General features: G+C 40.3%; 1 protein-coding gene across 3 annotated transcripts in view; it reads right to left on the bottom strand.

The window, feature by feature from the left end:
* DNM3 (dynamin 3) overlaps nucleotides 1-20,241 on the bottom strand; it is a 373,409-nt gene that overhangs the window by 324,090 nt on the left and 29,078 nt on the right. The gene's annotated exons all lie outside the window — the stretch shown is intronic.

The following is a 20,241-nucleotide window of genomic DNA, read 5'->3' as shown; positions in this document are numbered from 1 at the left end:
ATGTTCACCTTGGTTAGAGCACTGGCCTCCACTTAGAGGGTGAAAATGGCAGGGGGTATACTGAGAGTTGTGTAGGAAACTGGCAGACCAGAACTTCAACCCAGATGGGGTTTCAATGAAACAGGTTAAAGGCCAGCAAGAAAGCTACAAAAGCCCTCTAGCTGCCCTGGTACTTGAGAATGAAGAGTCACAGACATAAATTTAAGCACAATTTCCCCTACTACCATTCATTTTGCTGACAGGGGAAATAACACAGAACAGCCTTTTCACTAAGTTAGTGACTTTACTCCTTAACTCCAAGGCCAAGTTCATTTAGAATGTCACTATATGTGACTAAAATAAAGAATGGTGCCCTGCCCTAACCGGTTTGGGTCAGTGGATAGAGCATCGGCCTGCAGACTGAAAGGTCCCAGGTTCGATTCTGGTCAAGGGCATATACCTTGGTTGCAGGCACATCCCCAGTGGGGGGTGTGCAGGAGGCAGCTGATGGATGTTTCTCTCTCATTGATGTTTCTAACTCTCTATCCCTCTCCCTTCCTCTCTGTAAAAAATCAGTAAAATATATTTTTTAAAAAAGAATGGTGAAGCTACCGACTTGTCTTTGCTCTAAAAAATGCCACCTGAAATAAAGATTATTTATTCATCAAAAAAATAAATCACTGAGGAAGAAGTGCTAGGGAGAGACTGTGGGCCCTGCACCAGGTGGGCACCGAGTCTGAAACCCAATGGGAAGATACAGGCCTGCATGTAGAAAAGCGTTAAAGAAGAGAACGGATAAACTATACCGCAGTTCAGGAAAGAGAGACTGAGACTCTCCTTTTGAAAATGTCTGAATACATATAATTTAATGTTCCTTTAATGTTCTCCAAGGACTACAATAGAACATTTGCCAGTTTAGATGGCTGCAATAACCATTTTAAATTTAATCAAAATGTACGGAGCATATACTCTGTGCCTAGAACCAAAAAAGGAAGAAGTTAATTTGATAACCAAATAGATTTTTAAAAAAGAAAGAAAGAAAAGAAAATTTCAGAACGAAGAGTTGGGGGCATCGTTTGAGCTATTGGACCACAGATGAGGGTTCAGGATATGTAGATGCCAATGAGAAATATACAGGTCTTAATGCCATTTAATGAATCAATAAAATATTTTCTTTAAAACAAAAACACAGGCAAGCTAGAGAAGAAGAAAGGAGGGAGGGAGGAAGAGGGGGAAAAGGAGGTCTCATTACTTAATTCCTTTGTGCTAGGTTCTGTTTTAGCTCATGCTTATAGCCATATATTGATAATCCTTTTGAATATAATTAAAGCAAAACAGAATGTACCAAGCACTTTAAATAGCAAATAACTACCATCTGTTTGGCTGAAAAGAAAGCCCACAGATACCTCTTACTTTTTTCTTACTTTTTTATTCAGCAAACAGAATTTTGCAGTAAGTGGAATAAACAGTCTCAGGTATCCAGGTCCCTACTTACTAACTCACACTGCCTGGCCCCCTTCATGGCTCCATTAGTCCTCCCAAAGTCCAAAGATTTGGTAACCAAATCTTGCTGTTTGGAGATCACCCCTGACTTCACAGGATGATCGGAAGTGCAATGAAACCCTAGAGAGTATTTCGCTCTGCTGGAGAGTGAGAGGCTAGGCTGGCATCTGGGAGACGCTGGGTATGCTGATCAGCAGCATGGAAACCACACGCCCAGCAGGTTCCTGCGGAGAGAGCTAAGGGGTGACCCTCCAATGACACACCGAGAACCTGGCTTGGAGTCCAGCCCTAGCACTGAACGGGCAACATTCCCTCTAAACTCAGTTTCTTTTGCTACTAAAATGAGATAATCCTGTGGATCCAAGGAAATACAACATATGACACCTTTTTAAAAACACAAGTACCATGGGAGAAAATAGTACTGTTACTATTGTTATAGCTACGATATAGCCATAGTACATTTTCCCTGATAACGTAGCAGTCTCTTATCTAAAAACACTAAATCTCTACATACAATATTTTAACATTTCATGACTGGCGTTTGGAGGTGAGGGGCCTCAAACCCCACCTGCACTGTTCCCTGGGTGTTGGCCAGCTGCACTGGTTTGGGAAACTCAGCCCTGATTCCTAGTCCCATTGACAGGGACTCAAGGCACTGACACAAACAACCATGAATCATTCAGTCACCAATGAATGCCATCGTCCACTTGAATTTTATTATGTTCTGTGCAAAGGTGGTTGGTTTTCTCCCATACGCATATCTTATGGGAAAATTACTTTGCTAAGTTATTGCAAAAAAAATCATGACTGTGTCTTTAGATTACTTTGGTTTTAAACTACATATTTTTGTTTGTTTATGGTCTTATACATATACACAAAAAGAACATTTGCATGCCATTTTCCTCCAACAAGGACCTTAATGGAAAGAGCAAGGACAGCAGTCTGCAGACTGACTCTGATTAAACTGACTCCATTCTATTGCCTGAATGCCTTATTTATGCGTAGACCACTGATTTTTAAGGCAGTACAAGTGCTTTTCTCTCTCACCACAGAGCAGCTACAATGCAAATGCTTTTCTTCTCTCTCAGTCTATCTCAAAAATAGCATTATTCGGCACAGTCTTAACAGCTGGTCTTCAGGCAAGAAGTCAATGTTCCCTTCATGGTTTCTTGACTCCTGCAGGAAAAGTAGAGAACGATTCCGATGCTTTGGTCTAAGAACCATCTTGGTGACATTTCTTATTGGCTCTTCCAGAAGCTTAAGTTACCAGGAAGTATTATTATTGCTCCCTCAGGAAATGACTGACCTTCAGAAGCCTAAAATAAGAGAACACATTTACTCTATCAACATAACTAGAGAGGAATTTCCCCCGTGAGTACAAATAAAGTAACTACAGAGATGTTTCTCTTCAATATAGATATAAACGATCATTAACCAGGTGATCTGTTCAATAAATAAATGTTTAACATCGGCCCTTGACTAAAGATGGGAGGCATAAATCTCCCCAAGAAGTTAATTCGTGTAGCTGACTCATTCAAAGATAAATAAGCTTTGTCTAAAAGAATGCCATGCAAATGATTACAATAAGCATGACAGGTACAAGGGGTACATTCCTGAAGTATTGACACAGAACAGACAATAATCTATTCTGCTTGGGAGATTAGCCAGGAACTATTTCATAGAGACACAGCTGGAGGCATTCCACAGGGAATCAGGATGCGCAAAGACATGGAAGGCCATGGTAACACAGAACGTTAAGGAACTACCCACTAAAGCAGTGGTTCTCAACCTTGGCTGCACATTAGAATCACCTGGGAATCTTTTTAAAATCCTGATTTCTGGGCCTCATCCTCCGGAAATTCTGTTTCTTTGTTATGGGGTGGGGACAAGAGAATAGATGAGTAGGCGTGAAGAGGAGAGGGGTGATGGATATGACTCTGAAAGATACCACTTAATGGGCACCTGTAATAAGTAGAACTAATTGAGAGATGGAGAAGGAACTCCTGGATACCAGAAATCAGAGGTACTCCTAAAGGCACACTAGTCTCTTACATATCTCCACTTAGATATCCAATCTCTACATTCAACTCATTATCATCTATCCAACATGCTTCTCTCCATTCTCAATCATAATCCACATCATCAGCATCCACACTTGTCATCCAGGCCAAGTGCTTGGGACTCATCCATCCACCCTCTTCCTCTGTCTTCAGGCTCCAAATCAGTCACCTGGTCCTGTTGATTCTACCTTCTTCACATCCCTTAAATGCATCCTCTCTTTACTTCAGTCACCACTCCAGGTGCCACCAACTCTCATCTAGATTAATAACAATCTCCCAATTCATTTCCCCGCATCCAATTTGAACAGCCTCCAATCCAACTGCAACAGTAACAAAAGTCCCATCACATCATCTCCAGACTCTGAATCACTAAATGACTCCTCATTATCTTTAGCATGAAATCCAAACTGAAAACAAAGCAGAAAAGAAGTCCCTCCCTCTGGTGGCAGTCTCTGCACTCTCGAGTTCGGTGCTTTGGCACACTCCAAGCTTTCCTCCTGGGAGGCCCTCCCCCACTTCTCCCTCTAGCACCCATGAGAAGCCCTCTTTGAAATCCCCCTAAACATGCCTCTGTCTGAGCTCTCCACACACAATGTCACACTGGTCTGTTTCCCTGTCAGCTCCCTCACCCTGTGTTCCCCCCAGTGCCGCCTTCAGTGCCCAAGTATTGAATATTTTTAACACTTCCTACCTACCCTTTAAGGAAGATTTCTCACTGCCCCATATATTCATAACACGGGAGAATATCATTCCCATGTCTGATTCCCCAACAGGCAGACAGCTAAATGGCATTGTATATCACCCGAAAGAACAGGCAAGATAACTTTCAATTTACCAATCATGTGCTGAGATCATTTCAATCAATATGTTTATTATGAATTAAGATCCGGCAGTATCCATCAAAGTACAAAATACAGTACATTGGGTGAGACAATATTACTGAGTGTCTAAAGACGTGGAATAAAATTTGAAAGAAACGATTCTTTTAAAATCCTAGAGCCAAGATACTTTGAAAAATCATTCCTTAAAAACAGAGAAGTCTCTTCTAAAATATTATCTTCAAAATATAATTTGATGAGCTCCAAAATAATCCCTATACAATTACTATCTCCCAGACCTTCAAAATGATAAGCCAATTGAGAGAGAGAGAGAGAGAGAGAGAGAGAGAGAGAGAGAAACAGAGACAATCACTGCCAATTACTGCCCACGCCCTGCCCCAGGAAGCACTGAGGTCACGTATTCCACACACGGAGCACAATGGCACTGTTAAAAGGCCTTGTGCTTGCGTGCCCCAATCCCAGAGCTCTGCCAACCACTGCCATGCCACTTTAATTGCTGAAGGAAGTCATTATGCAAAAATCCACAGATTTCATTGGAAATTTTCCACTGCAGTTTACTTCTTTCCCCTAAACTCTTAGCCCAGTGTAAAAATGTTAGCTCTTATAGATTTGTGAAAGAATGCATTTATCCTATCAGTTACTCTATAATTTGAAATATTCAATGAACAGTGCTAGAATTTCATTTGAAAAACATACAGTTACAAATCCGATTGCAGGAAATACGGTGCATTCATTTATCTATTTATTTATTTTCACTAATACCTAAGAAATTTCAATGTTTGACTTTTAGTCACAAAACTTAACATTTCTAATCAATATGGTTTCATTGAATTTAATTAATCAATAATTCATGTTCCCACTGCAACATTCAAAATGCAAAAGTTTCAGAGCCGGAGATCTATTAACTGGCTGAAGAAGTTTACAAACCATGTGTCCGACCCTCCAGGAGGCTCCCTCAGGAACCTGACGCCTGCGTCCTTCATCCACTGTATTTGCTGGTTCACAGAGTCAGTTTGTCAAGAATTAGAACACCAGACTAATGAGTTACAGTACGAAGCAGAAGCACTTAGCTGTTGCTCTATTCCAAATCACAGACTATGCTTTACACTGGGTATCTGCCATGCAAATTAATGGCAAGAGACCACTAAAGGGACTGCTAGTTGCCTGCCCGATATCCATTTCCCCCTTATTTCTTAGTAACAGAACCCCAATTTTGTTGGGCATGGGAATGTACCCAACTTTGAGTAACAAATGGACAAGTAAATTTACATTTCCCGGCCACCCTTGCAAACCGGGTGCCCACATGCCTACGTTTTAGTCAGTAAGATGTCACTAGAGCTTGTTGAGTGATGTCAAGGATATTTCCCTTCAAAGGGTCTGATTTAGCTGATGTGCACCTTTTGCCTTTCCCTCTTCTCCCCATCACTGATACATGACAGCAGAGTGGCAGCAACCTCCTTAAACCACAGGCAACCTGGAAGATGGGCTAAGTGCTGCAGAACAAAGGAAAACAAGGTGTCTGGGACAGTGGTGGCATGGAGTCACTGGACCAGCCCCGTACTGCCTAAGGAAGAGAATGAGAAAGAGAGAGAGAGAGGCACATGTGCTTTAGAAAAGTGTTTCCCAGCCGTCTTTTTATTAGGGCCCCCTAGGGAACCTTATTAAACATTTTCCCCATTTGATTTCTCCCCATTAAATTTATATACACGGATATACTGTATATATGTACTGTATGTATATCTGTGCTTTTTACATAAAAATAATAAAGTTTTTTGCCCCCTTGGAGGCAATATCGTCCCCCCTTCCCCCTTGAGAAGATGTACTACAGATCAAAGAAGAATAAGAGAACCCGGGATGCTAAATATTTGGACCTATATGTTATCTCTTCCTGTAGGGTTTCTAAAAGAGATGTATGTAGAAAGGACAAAGCCAAATGGCTTTTGCCTCAAATCCCAATACATCCCCTTCCCAGCCCTGGAAACATGGGCTGGACCATAGCAAACCCTCTAGCTTAGTTAAGAGGCAGGCTTAAGGCTAGTACCAGAGAGGCCGAAAGGCCTCCTTTGCCCCTTTTCATGAAGCCCATACATGAATCTTAGAATGTTCTCTGGCACCATCCAGTGAGAAGAAGGGCAAGAGAACACGTATTCAATGACGAGGGCATGGCCAACCCTTCCCTACTAAGGCCTGACTTGGAGAATGGCCCAATTACTGTCCTTGGTCCTGAATGTCTATTATTGTTCCTTGGCAGGGGGCTGGAAGGGAAGAACATATGTAAGTAAGAACATATTGACTAAGGTAGAAGTAAGCTACCCTAGTCAATACTGTGGGTGCTCTTCTGTTTTCACTTTTTCTAAGAGATTGGAAGAAAAATTGGGTATTTAATTGAAAGCCAAAAAAGAATAGGTTAGTTTACCCACTAAAACAGAACAGAGAGCCACAGTCACACTATATATTTAATAGAACAAGAGTCTGATTAAGTATTGAGGAGGGCCTGACTGGTGTGGCTCAGTGATTGAGAATCAACCTATGAACCAAGAGGTCATGGTTCAATTCCCAGTCCAAGTTGTGGGCTTGATCCCCAGTAGGGGGCGTGCAGGAGGCAGCTGATCAATGATTCTCTCTCATCATTGATGTTTCTCTCTCTCTCCCCCTCTCCCTTCTTCTCTAAAATCAACAAAAATGCATGGGTGTTTTTTTTTTAAGTATTGAGGAGGGATTTAAGTGGACCCTTGGATCCCACTCCTTCCTAGCATTCTGGAAGCCTCATCCATTATCCCCCTACACAAGGCTTTTATTCCCAAGTGTCTTCACACTCATCTCAGACCTCTATATTGACCCCTCTACCACAGAAGCCCTTCCCCAATGCACTTTCTTTACCCACCTTGCCCTGAAACACAGAATGCTGGCAGCTCCTGTGGGAAGCATTTCCTCATATGCCAGCATAGTTAGGTGTTCCTCCTCTTTATTCCAAAGTACCATGAACCCGTCTTATCCCCTCCCCTAGACAAGTTCCCTTAGGACAGGGACCTATTTCTGTAAGACCAGTGTTCAGCACAGCGCCTGGCACAAGGAAGAAGATGTTCAATGGTGACTTGATGTACAAATATAGCCAACATTCTATGAATTAAAGCCAAATCTACTGGAAAAATAAATTTTAAGGGATGATTATTACTTATAATAATAGCTAGCATGCAGTAAGTGTTAAGTGCCATCATCATTATCATTATTTTTAGAAGAAATAGTAGTCAGTTACCCTAAAATATGGAATTATTACACATATTTGTTTCAGAAGCTGCTACATCCCCATAGCAACAAGTAGTGGTTACTTTTTGCTAGCCACAGGCATGTGGCTCTATTGTCACACTGTATATCTGGAGTTTTGGGTGGTGTGCAAAAGAAAGTATGTCCAAATACACACCTCTAACGTTGACCTTTTCATCTCTCCCTCAAAAGTCATCAGCTACCTAAAGGCTTCATTCTTTAAGAGCTCTCACGACTGTTCTACTGCAGCCCATGGAAAAGGTTAATGAAAACCATGGAATGAGAGCTTTCAGCCAACAAAAGAGTCAACACACATTCCAGCCACAGTGCGCTCAATTCAAACAGGGAGTGAAATGAACCCCCTGGCATCTAGAGTATTCCACGAGCGTGTGGCAAGTGTTATTTCTAGCCACTTGAAAGCACCAGTGAAAAGAGCTCAAATATTCAGAAAAGAAAAGCTCTCCCTCCCCATGAGGAGAAGCATTTATCAGCACTTAATGGCCCTCTTTCATTGCCTTTCCACTGACGCATCTCTAATTGTTCCAATTCTAATTGCAAGTAGCAAAACCGATAATGGTGAAAGTCTACAGTTCAGTGCATGGGTGGCAAAAAGAGGTACTTAACAGCACAAACCAGATATAAAAAGTATATGACAACATGGGATCTGGGCAGGCGACATCACAATGAAGAGAGAGAAGGAGGTTTAGAGAGCTGGTCACCAAACCATCTTAGGTTCCAGCGGCGACCTCGACACATCATCTAATCTATGAGACTCAGTTTCTATGTCTTTAAAATATGAGGACTGAACCAATGTCTTCCAACGCCTCTGCCATTTCCAATATCCTATCAATCTCTGATGTTGGAAGGTAAGCAAGATGTGCAGAAGCTAATCCCACCCCCTGGTATTCTAAGCTATCTTAAGGCTTCCTGTTTTCCCTTCCATAACTGGGGATATTAGTATCCAGTTTAAGTCCTATGTCTTTTATTTTCTCCCCACTACCATACATGGCAGGTAGCAGGTGCTCAAAAATACTAGAGAGACGGAAAAAGTGGAAGGGAAGGGAGGGAAGATAAGGAGAGGGGAGGGCAGCGAAGGGGAGAGGAGAAGGGGAGACGGGATTGAAGAGAGGGGAGAGGAGGAGGGAGAAAGGACTGAAGAGAGGATGGGAGGAGGGAGAAAAGGGCTGAATAATTTAATATGGCTAAAGCATTGCATATAAAAGAACAGTGATGAATGACAGCTTGAACTATGGGTTTCTTGCTGTTAAGAAAGATCATATTAGGAAATTTCAAATTTAGAGAATATACTATATTAGAGAATATTGCAGAGATAATATCTATTGGATGCCTTCTGGCCTCAGAAATTAAGGTGCTAAAAAATGTAAATATCTGATAGGCTATGCAGGATTATGTATTAATTATTGTCATGATACTTTAAAATAACTGAACACAAGTTATTTTTCATCACTGAATAGTTTTCTGCATTGTTAGTAGTTAATATCAATATGGGTAAAATAAATAAATAAATAAACAAACAAACAAACACCAGTCAGTTGAATAAGAAAATGTGAGATTTGGAAGTGAGAGAAGAAAAGATAGAAATTTCTTGGTTCACTAGATGAAAAGCAGCATTTCTAACACAAGAATTCTAACATTAGCAGAAAATATTAACAAAATAGAAGCACTTTAAATTCTTTAATTACATATTATGCAACTAAATCTACATTACTTTCGCTAATCTGAACATGAATATTTGCTACTCTAAAGCTGATAAAGTTAGTGTCTTCTCCAGGGTGAGAAAGTTTTCCTGCTTTCCTCCTGAAGTCCAGTCTACGGCACCCACTGGGTACCGGGCATAGACGTAAGGTAACCTGTCCCATGAGAGTTCCCTCCACACCAAGTTTCTTAAAAGAGGATTCTAATATCATGTCTCCTTGACTTCTAACACATCTTGTCCACTCACATTCAGGTCAATCTTCCACCTCACCCTTAAATCTGCCCTCACCAAGATCACCAATGACCGTCTTATTTCTAAAAATAGTGGGACTCCCAGAACTTGTCTTACTTCTCTCAGCAACACCTGATATTTAGGCAAAGCTCTCTCCTGATCTCTCTCAGCTAACCTCCCTCTCTGCACTCCCTCCCACTTTTCCTCCTTCTGCATGCTCTACCACAGTGATTTCATCCACTCCCTGCTAATGGTTCCCCTTCACGAATCTGAGCTCCAGGCTTCTACATGTTATATCAACATATCATAAGCACCCAAACTCATCATGTCCCAAACTGAACACACTCATGTCCCAATCTGCTCCTCTTCGTTTACCCCCTATCATCATGAATGGCACCACCAGCCAATCGGCCAAGTACAAATCTGAAAGGCATCCTGATTCTCTACCCATCCTTTATTGTCCTAACACAAACCCTCATAAATCATTTATTGCCAGTCCTTCTCCATGTCCCAGTCACTTCCTTTGCTGCACCCTGAACTCTGAGCAGTGCCCTGCAGATTCCATCTTCCTCCTTACACCCTTGACTGCACACGCCGTTCCCTCTATCTGGAGTACCCTCCCCCTTGCCCACATGAGCTTCAAAACTCAGCTCAGCTAACAGCCCCAACAAGATTTTGTTACCTGCCTAGGCTGGGCCCTGATATCTCTATGCTGAACTCATTATTTGTAGAAACCTATATTATAGAGCCAAGTACACATGTTTGTCCATTTTCCATCTCCCCAACCAGCCTGTCAATTGCTAGAAAGCAGGAACCATGTCTAATGCATCTCTGTATATCCAGAGTTTAGTATAATTCCTGGGAAACCATAGGCCCTCAATTAATGCTTTATGAATAAACAAAAAAACAAACCCTGAGTAACTTCCAGTGTCCACATTTCTGTGCATCCTGCCTGTTACTCCTCTCAAAATCCTATCCATTCTTTATCAACCCATTCAAATATCATTTCACTTCTGAAACCTTCCCGGACTCCACTCCCACTCATTGCTCACCTCTGATGGTGACTAACTGCAGTGCAATGCAGACAGCTTTTCTATTAGACGGCTGTTCTGTGCAGGAGGCTTGAGAGGAAGGACAATCCAATTCGTCTTTTAGTTCTCTCAAAGCTAGTGTTCTCCTTACTTAGGATTCTTTAGAGGAAGGCATGTTCACGTTTGAAAGAAACTAAAAGCAACACACTAGCAAAAAACCTCCTCTGTGCTAAAACTCAGCAGCATCTCACAATAGAGCTTTCAAAGGCAGTTACAGATGCTGTGTGCAAGGCTGCTTATGAGCCATCACATGGCAGCAGCGGGGACAGCACACCAGCACCAAATCCACACAAAGAGCAGAGATGAAACCCGCTCTGTTCCTGCTGATACCACTGAGGCCACTGATCCCTCAGCTGGGCTCAGAGCAAACAGGGCCCAAGGCAGCCCACAGCCCAGCTAGGCAAGTAGGCGACGGTGCCCAGGGCACTGGCTCCCAGCATACTGGCTCCCAGGGTCCCACCTGCCCTCCTACATCACATTAGTCTCAAATAAAGCCCATCATCCCTGTCTCCTAAAAAGTCAATATCATAACCCCCTGTTGAATTAACATGACTTAAAATGAAATTGTGATTAGAAAAAATATAAACATCCAAAAGAGGGGTCAACCTATCACACAATGGAATACTAGTAGTCATTAAGAACAGAAGAGTTAGTAACATGAAAAAATTTTCACTCTCTACTATTTAAGTGAAAAAGCAAGTTAACAAACCTAACTATTGAGTATGATCTGTGTGTGTGTGTGTGTGTGTGTGTGTGTGTGTGTGTGTGTGTGTGTATGATTACATTTTTAAGTCATATAGCATACCAGTATAACATAACGGAACATAAGCCCTAGCCAGTTTGGCTCAGTGGATAAAGTGTCAGTCTACAGACTGAAGGGTCCTGGGTTCAATTCGTCAAGGGCACATACCTCGATTGCAGGCTTCTTCCTGGCCTGGACCCTGGTCGGGGCGCGTGCAGGAGGCAACCAATTGATGTCTGTCTCTCACACCAATATTTCTCTGTCTTTCTCTCTCTCTAAAAATCAATGGAAAAATATCTTTGGGTGAGGATTTAAAAAATAAATAAATAACATAATGGAACATAAGATAAATCTATGCCAAATTGTTTAAAGTACTTAACTTCTAAGTGTCTAGATTATAGGTGATTTTAATTTTCTTATCATTTTATCAGTATTTTCTATATATTCTTCAATGAACATGTATTTCTTTAATAAGGGAGGAAACAAATTTCAGAAAATGAAATGGCCATCTTCGGATCAAATTCTATAAATCTCTAAATCTTCATAAATATATTCAATCTTTTATTTATATCTTAAACACTTAAAATAATTGCTTTTTCATCTCAGTCTTATTCAGAGTCACAGGGGATGGGGCAAGATATGTAGGATCACAAAATGCCATCTTCGTGTGCTCGATAAAATGCGTACTTATGAAGCTCGGTCCAAAATAAAAAAAATAATGAGATATGTACTAATTTAAAAATAAGTTTTCATTTTTAAAAGGTTGGCACAAAGTCATAAAACCAAGGTTAAATTCTACTACCACTGGCCAATTAGGGCACAGATCACATTTCATTATGTTCATATAGAAAATGCCAGGTTGTTAACAGTCAAGGGAGTACTTGTCAGATGGTAGACTCACTATCTTCACATGAATGAATGAGATGATTTGGGAAGATGCATATTTTTGCTCATTCTGCAGGTACTGAAGTATTCATTATGGAACAGCATGTGCTAACCTAGGTTTTCAGTCCAAGAGAAAGGCATGACTACTCACTACAGTCAAGTCTCTGACACCCCTGCTCCTCCATGAAAGGTCTGCGGTGGCATCTGTGGAGCAAGATAACAGCTAACGTCGTTTAAGGGGGAAAAAAACCTTCAAATAAAAGTGGATTAGGGGGAAATAGCTTACATTAATTAGAGGAACATCATTTGAAATTTAAATTTGACATTTGAAAGGAGCAAAACAAATCCTACCTGATGGATGTCTTGTTTGCTTGGTTGTTCATTTTTACTGTCCAGATTTGACAAAGTAAAAAGGAGGCAACAGTCATTGCCTTTTTTTTTTAACTGACCTATGAAATTTAGCCATATGGTAATGAATTAGAGTTGGAGGCATCAGTATGGACTCAAGTTTGGTTAAACATAGATACTGATGTCACACACAGAAATATTTATTGATATGTTTATACATGGGCATATATATATATACACATGTATATGTTTACTTATGTGTGTGTGTATGTATATATACATATATATATATAAACATGTATATATAACCTTGCTCTGTCAGGTGAGAGGGCCTAGAAGCAACTACATACCAGTAGTAATGAGCACACCTAGCATCCAGATCTTGGTTTCTAACACCATTCTCCAGTAAAAGGAGGAACAGCCAATTCCGGAAATATAAAAGGCCAGGAAATATAAAAGGTGATCCTGAAGCATCTTACAGTAATAGGAAGTAAGAAAGTGCTCAAAACACACATGCCCGTGTGCGTGTATGCATGCGCGCACGCACACGCGCACACACACACAAACACCATGATGGGAATATGTCAAAGTTGAGCACAGAAGCCCACTGCAAGATCTCCAAGGGGAACAGTCTGAGAAACAAAATAAAGTAGTATTGGATTATAACCCAGAATATAAAATAAATATCCATGAGTCCATACTGATATAACTAAATGGTTGGATTAATTAATTAATTACTGGAGAATAATCAAATCTTCCGAGAATTGCAAGTAAGTTACGTATATAATCCACTCTCAGAAGATGAAGCATAATTCCCACTCAAGTGTAAGTTGTACACAGTGATTTCCTTTTAAAGAGCACAGAATGGAAAGGGTGGAACCCAGCAAATAGGATCTCAATCAGGGGATCATGGTCAACATCAACATATTGATGTTGATATGAAATGATGAAATGGTAATTTCTCTCTGTGGTCTTTCTCCAAAATACAAATACCCCATGAAAGAGACGCCAGACCAATCCAATTAAGAGGCTTTCTACCGAATACCTGACCAGTACTCCCCAAAATTGTCAATATCACCAAAGATAAGGAAAGTTTGATAAAGTGTAGGGTACATAGAAATTCTCTATACTTGTTTTTGCAATTTTTCTGTAAATCTAAGACTGTTCTAAAATAAAAACGTTATTTTAAAATAATTTGGGAAGAGCTTACATATGTACTCTATATGATGATTACCAAATTTATACCTCCAGCCCAGCTCTAAATCTATATTATAGGCATCAACCACCTCCAATTTCCCGGATGAGAAATTCTTAGATCTGATGTTTTAATCATTGTGTCCTTTTCACTTTGATGCTCTTCCTCTCTTGGGTGAGCTATTGGTTATCCCAGAACAATTTGGTTACAAAGCCATATAAACCCACTTATATGGGAAGGTTTTCAGAAACCAATGTATTTATAAGACCAGATTTTTCAGTAACCACATCCATTGTTATTTTGCCTTCAATTCAGAATGCTTGACTACTTTTGCTGCTGTGATTGGTGTCTAATTATCAAGACCAAAATAATATTGTCCTAAATAGATTTATACACACCTTGACCCTCCACACACACACACACACACACACACACACACACACACACACACACGCAGGCTATGTCACTTATGTAATTATCAAACTTATTTTGAAGAAGTGTCAAAATTTTTAAAAGACCAACTTAACTGATTTTCTTCCCCATTGGAAGTTGTTTATAAGTTAAGTCAAATGACATTTAAATTTTCATATGAATTCTTTTTAATCCAGGCGACCAGGGAGTAGCAGGAAACCGTTGTTCTAACATTTATTTATTTTGTTAAATATGGTTTTATTTAGATTTTAGAGAGAGGAAGGGAGAGGGAGAGAGAGAAACATCTATGAGAAAGAAACATCAATTGGCTGCCTCCTGCACATCCCCCACTGGGGATCAAGTCCACAACCCAGGCATGTGCCCTGACTGGGATTGAACCAGAGACCTCTCAGTGCATGGGATGACGCCCAACCAACTGAGCCAAGGCCTAACTTTCAAATATGTTCTGTTCAATGTCTATTTTAAAGCCAATTTTACTTCAGGAAAGTCACCGTCTCAATTTGAAATAAACTGGATTAGGTTTTATCTCTAGGAAAGCATCTGTTCGTTTTCTAGGAAAATGAAGCAACTAGTCATTTTTTTTTTCTACTTGGCCAGAAATGCAACTTCTATATAAATTCACTGAATGAGTACTTCCAATACCAGACTGAACTTAGCTTTAAAAAGCAAAATCTTAAAAATGAAACTGGAACGCAGATCCACTATGAACATTATTTTTAGCGTCCTTCTTACAGTACAATATCCAACTAAGCTTTAAATATGTCCTCACACAAGGGGTTGCTGCCAGGGTCCACTCTTCTCTTTTGATGTGAGCTCTAAGGAGCTTGCACATGGCATGTAAATGAGAATTCGGCCCAATAAAGAGCTCATTTTAGGGCACTCTCTGTGACAGCTTTACAGGAGAGGATTGATAAGGGGTCCCCAGGCACGCTGTAAGGTGCCTTAATGTTCAGCACCTCTCTCTTCCTCTGGCCCTCTTATTGGTAGACCCCACACTGTTTGAGAATAGATATCTGAAGAACTGGACCCAAGATCATCTTTTGATTCATTGATCTTGTTGCAAATAACTAGGGATGCTTTGGAGAGTAGAGACTGGTACTTGTACTTTTATTCATCGATTTTTTTTCCCTTACCCTATTTTTTAGCACTCAGTATCGTTATGAATATACAAACTATGGCTGGTAAGTCCTAATTCAGAGGAATACAAAATGAGGCTTAAACTCGGATCGGGATGGCTACCGCACAGCTAGACGTGCATGCAGGCACTGAGGGTACTACATTGAGTATACTAAGTAGTAATGCTAGAAATAGACACCTAAACCCACATCTTTCACCTTTTACCACAATCCTTGGCGACTATTCAGTTGGTCTCTGTTAATCTATTTCCTGTAAAGCATAGCCTTAAGGAGGCTCTCTGGCATCCTAAACAGTGGCCTTATCCCCATCTATCTTCTAGAACAGTGGTTCTCAACCTTCCTAATGCCACGACCCTTTTATACAGTTCCTCATGTTGTGGTGACCCCCAACCATAAAATTATTTTTGTTGCTACTTCATAACTGTAATTTTGCTACTGTTATGAATCGTAATGTAAATATCTGATATGCAGGATGTATTTTCATTGTTACAAATTGAACATAATTAAAACACAGGGATTAATCACAAAAACAATATGTAATTAAATGTGTTTTCCGATGGTCTTAGGCGACCCCTGTGAAAGGGTCGTTCGACCCCCAAAGGGGTCGCGACCCACAGGTTGAGAACTGCTGTTCTAGAAGCAGCTTTAATGAAAACAAACAAAAAGCCCTTTCTCCAGTCTTTAACCTGTTTTTGTTTGTTTGCCCTCACCTTTTCAAAAACTTCAGCTAATTCTCAGCTTAGCCTCCCTGACACTATCCTGCCTAAACCTTCCAATCAGAGAGTCAGAGTAGCCGGGAGCCATTGTTCTAACTATGAAATATGTTTTGTTCAAGGTGTATTTTAAAGTCAGTTGTACTACCCGAAAGTCACCAACTCCATTCTAAATACTCCTCTTGTATTCTCCTTATTTGCATGCCCATCCCTTGATACTTTGTCTATTGTCTATATGCTTCCTGTTCTGCGTTCGTTATCACTGTCTGTTAGATAAACCGCTTTGCCCATAAAACTTTCACTCCTGTTTAGATCATTCACAAGTAAATCATCAGCATTTCTTGTTTGTTTATTATCAACCATCTTCATGAGTCATTGTTCTTTTTAAAATATCTTTTTTCTCTAAACCTATTAAAACCTCCTTTTAAAAAAAATGATACCCCAAACTGCCTTGCCTTGACATTATAACTCTGAGACCACCTTTGCCCAGAATTCTTTTGAAGTTCATATCATCAATACATTCTTTGTCATTACAAAAAACAGTTTTGCAATTCTTTCCACTGCTTCTTCTACCTTCAAAGAGATGACAAGATAAAAGAAGAATGTATCAGATGCTCTGGCCGAATGCTAACTTACATCTGTACAGCACTGGTTTCACAATACTTCCACAGGCACTATTACACTGGATCCTCACAAGAGCCTCAGAAGTTTGGAAAGACAGGTGCTATAATCCCAAGGTTGAAAACAGTTAAATGATTTACCCAAGGTCATGTGGCCAACCAAATGGAAATTGGAACCTATTTCAGGGTCCTTTCCATTATACTGTTTTCCCTCTTCTTTTAGCAGAATTAGAAGATTTCCAGCCAACACAATGGAAAAAACTACATATCAGGTGATGCTTTAAAATAACAACTTGGTTATAATAAATTAACAGTGAATGAAATAAAATCCCAAATCATTCCTACTAATGACAGGTGGCATACACATTGACACATATGTAGATTGCATAAATGTGTTTACAAATTATCAAATAAACGTTAAAACATAGCAGAGGTTTTTGTGAAGGAAGTGCCTACTTAAGAAAGTAAATAAAACACAACAAAAATAATTACAGGATTTACCATTTTTTATGGGCCCCACAAATCATTGAGAAAAGATCCATATTTTAAAAAAAGGAATGATTTAATGATTTTTTCCTACTTTTGTTAACAGTGAATGGCACCAGATGTTATATTAGACCTTTGTCCTTCAGTTCTGGCTAAGAAGAATTCACAGCCAGGACTCAAATACAAGCAAAATTTTATTTAGAAAGTCTCAGAGGTAGAAGTGAGCCATAGAAGAAGGAAGCCAGCTAGGCTGTGTGGACTCGGGAAACACGTTACGGCCCTTGGAACTTAGGAGAAAGAAAGGCAAAGAAAACGCGCCTGGAGAAAGGAGAAGGGGAAGAGTGCAGGTGTTCGAGAGAGAGAGAGAGACAGAGACAGAGTGGACACATTGGGCTCTTTATCTTCAGGGGTTTATTCTGTTCTCTAAAAATCGGGGTTTTAAAGGAGGGCTCAGGGGAAGATCCCAACAGAATATTCATCAGCTTTCTAGCTGTGTCCTTTTCAGGGTTGTGGCAGGGAATCATCAGTCATTGCAGCTGGTCCTGATGTCGCCATGGCGTCACCCAGCCTGGCCTTGCTGGTTTTCAGGGCCTGGAGCTGAAACACAACTGAAGCCTAGATGTTATCGCTGGTTTGACCAAAACTCTGTCTCTGTGGTCAACAGACCTGAGGCTTTGTTTCTAAAACTATTTGATGCAGATCAGAACCTCATTGTCTTGAGGGCTTCATGCTTAAGGGAGTGGTCATCCACAGGAGTCCTATGAGGCTTTCCTCCAGCCCCTTGTTCCTCCTCTGTGGGAGCCTACGACATGACTTAGCAACACGCCAGGGGAGGAAAGGTAAGCTTGGGGCCAGGTCCTACCCCAGTTTTGCATATTGTGAGGGCTTTCTTCCCTGGTGACCTTCAGTACCTGGTCTCTTGTTCCTACTCTGTTCATGCCTGTTTAACTACCTATTATATCACTGTGATACCCTGACAATAATAAAGACAAAACGAAGAGTGTAAACACAGGCTTGCACGTCCATGAAAACTATGGAAAACCCTTAAAATACTACAGATAAACAACTTTTTAAAAAGACTACCTCCGGAACATATACCGAATTATTAACAAAAAACAGACACCATCTGGATTTAGAAGTTCAGGGCTAGCTATGATGCTTAGGTTCTAACGACAGAGTGACCTTGGACCTTAATATCCTTCTTTTTTAAATGAGGGTGTTAGATTAGACAATTTCTAAAATCCTTCCATGTCTGTAATCCTGTGATTCTATGAATAATAGCAGAAGTCTACTGGCCTGAGCCTAATCAATTGTAGATCTCCAGCAGGAACTGGAAGCTCCTTGTCCACAACCCCCACCATTAATTGGGTTATTCCTCACAGCAATAACATCTCCAGTAACTCCTTTCCTGGTAAACCTACCTTCTCCTGCCCTTGTATTCGATGAGAATATGTTACTATCCAATCACATCACAATAAAATAGAATTCTACTACAAGCAATGGGAAATAACTTTTTATAAGAAGCTGTGTAGTGACTCTTTTAAACATTAAACCAGAGAAGACGATGACAGCTCTGTGTGCCGACTTGCAAAAACAATGTGCCTTTAAGTGAGCTGGGTGGATCTGAAGAAATGGTTGTAGTGTACTCATTAACCAAGTGCCTTGCAAATGAAATTACTGGACATACCTTCCCTGCTAATGACTTCTTAATCTAATCCTCAGATTATAAATAGGAAAAATTTTTATGTCTGCCCTTTCTTATTTTATAGTCAAGCCACAGCCAGAAAACAATAAGCTTTGATTCTAACTCTTCTGGTAAGGAGTCCCACATCATTCAAATTCCTAAAAGTAGAATGTAAATAACAAAGACAAAGATAATTTTACAGGCAGAAAGTGACTGACCATAGGGATTCTTAAAAAAAAAAAAGGTGTGTTGGGGGGGGGCAGTAAATGCAAAGGAGAGGGGTAGAGAAAAAAAGGCATCATTACAAATTGTTTAGGCTCAGAACACCAGTCCCCCCAATTGATCCTTTTTTTTATTGATTTTTTAAAGAGAAAGACAAATATCAGTTTGTTGTTTGTTATTCCACTTATTTATGCATTCATTGGTTGCTTCTTGTATGTGCCCTGACTGAGAATCGAACCTGCAATCTTGGCGTATTGGGATGACACTCTAATCAAGTGAGCTACCCGGCAGGGCCCCCCAATTGTTTCTTACATCTGCTTTGCCCTCAAGCTTTCCATTTCTTAAAACTATTTTAAATGCCTAATAAAATGAACCTCTATTATCATCCTCTCTATTATATACCCATTAAATTGCCATCTGATTTGTATACCAACATTGAAGTCCCATTGGCACCTGATGTATTTACTATCTGTGTAGCTCTACAGACCAATCACTTTGACCACAAATAAAAGATTTTACCACTTATCGAAGAAAACCAGCTTAATGACTAGACAGGTTTCCTGGAAGAGAGATTACAATCTCACAATTTCGCCATGTATTAACAGGAACCAATGTTTCTGTTCAGATTTTCACAAAAGAAGAACCAAATTCATTTACTGCCCTAAAATGTAGTTAAGTTAAATAGCTTTTTTTTAACAATTTTAAGCTCATTATGTTCCAGAAGTCAGTTGATTTTAGCAAATCTCCCAGAATTCAAGTTGAGACCAGTCTAGCTCTTGCTCCAGGAGATTCCACCACTGCAACAGCCTTTTGCGATCCCTGAATGGGCCACCCACTACCTCTGCAGTCTAGTCTAAGGCCTGTTGACATCTCAGGGGCCTCCAAAGCAAGGTTATAGGCAATCCAACCAAGATCTACCCACTCCCTAACCCCCACTGTGCAAACAGTACTCCTTGGCCATCTCTTGGGCTTCAAGGTACACAATGCTGCTACCTGCCTGTAGGAGAAAAAACAAAGAGGCCCACACAGTTCCTAAAAGCAACTTAAGGCCATTTAGGCACATGATTTAGAAGGAGAGAGGTTGTGACCTCTAG

This window comes from Myotis brandtii, unplaced genomic scaffold, assembly GCF_000412655.1.
Source record: "Myotis brandtii unplaced genomic scaffold, ASM41265v1 scaffold250, whole genome shotgun sequence".
NCBI classification, from domain to species: Eukaryota; Metazoa; Chordata; class Mammalia; order Chiroptera; family Vespertilionidae; genus Myotis; species Myotis brandtii.
The sequence above is the reverse complement of the archived record's forward strand: the minus strand, read 5'-3'. Positions and strand labels throughout refer to the sequence as shown.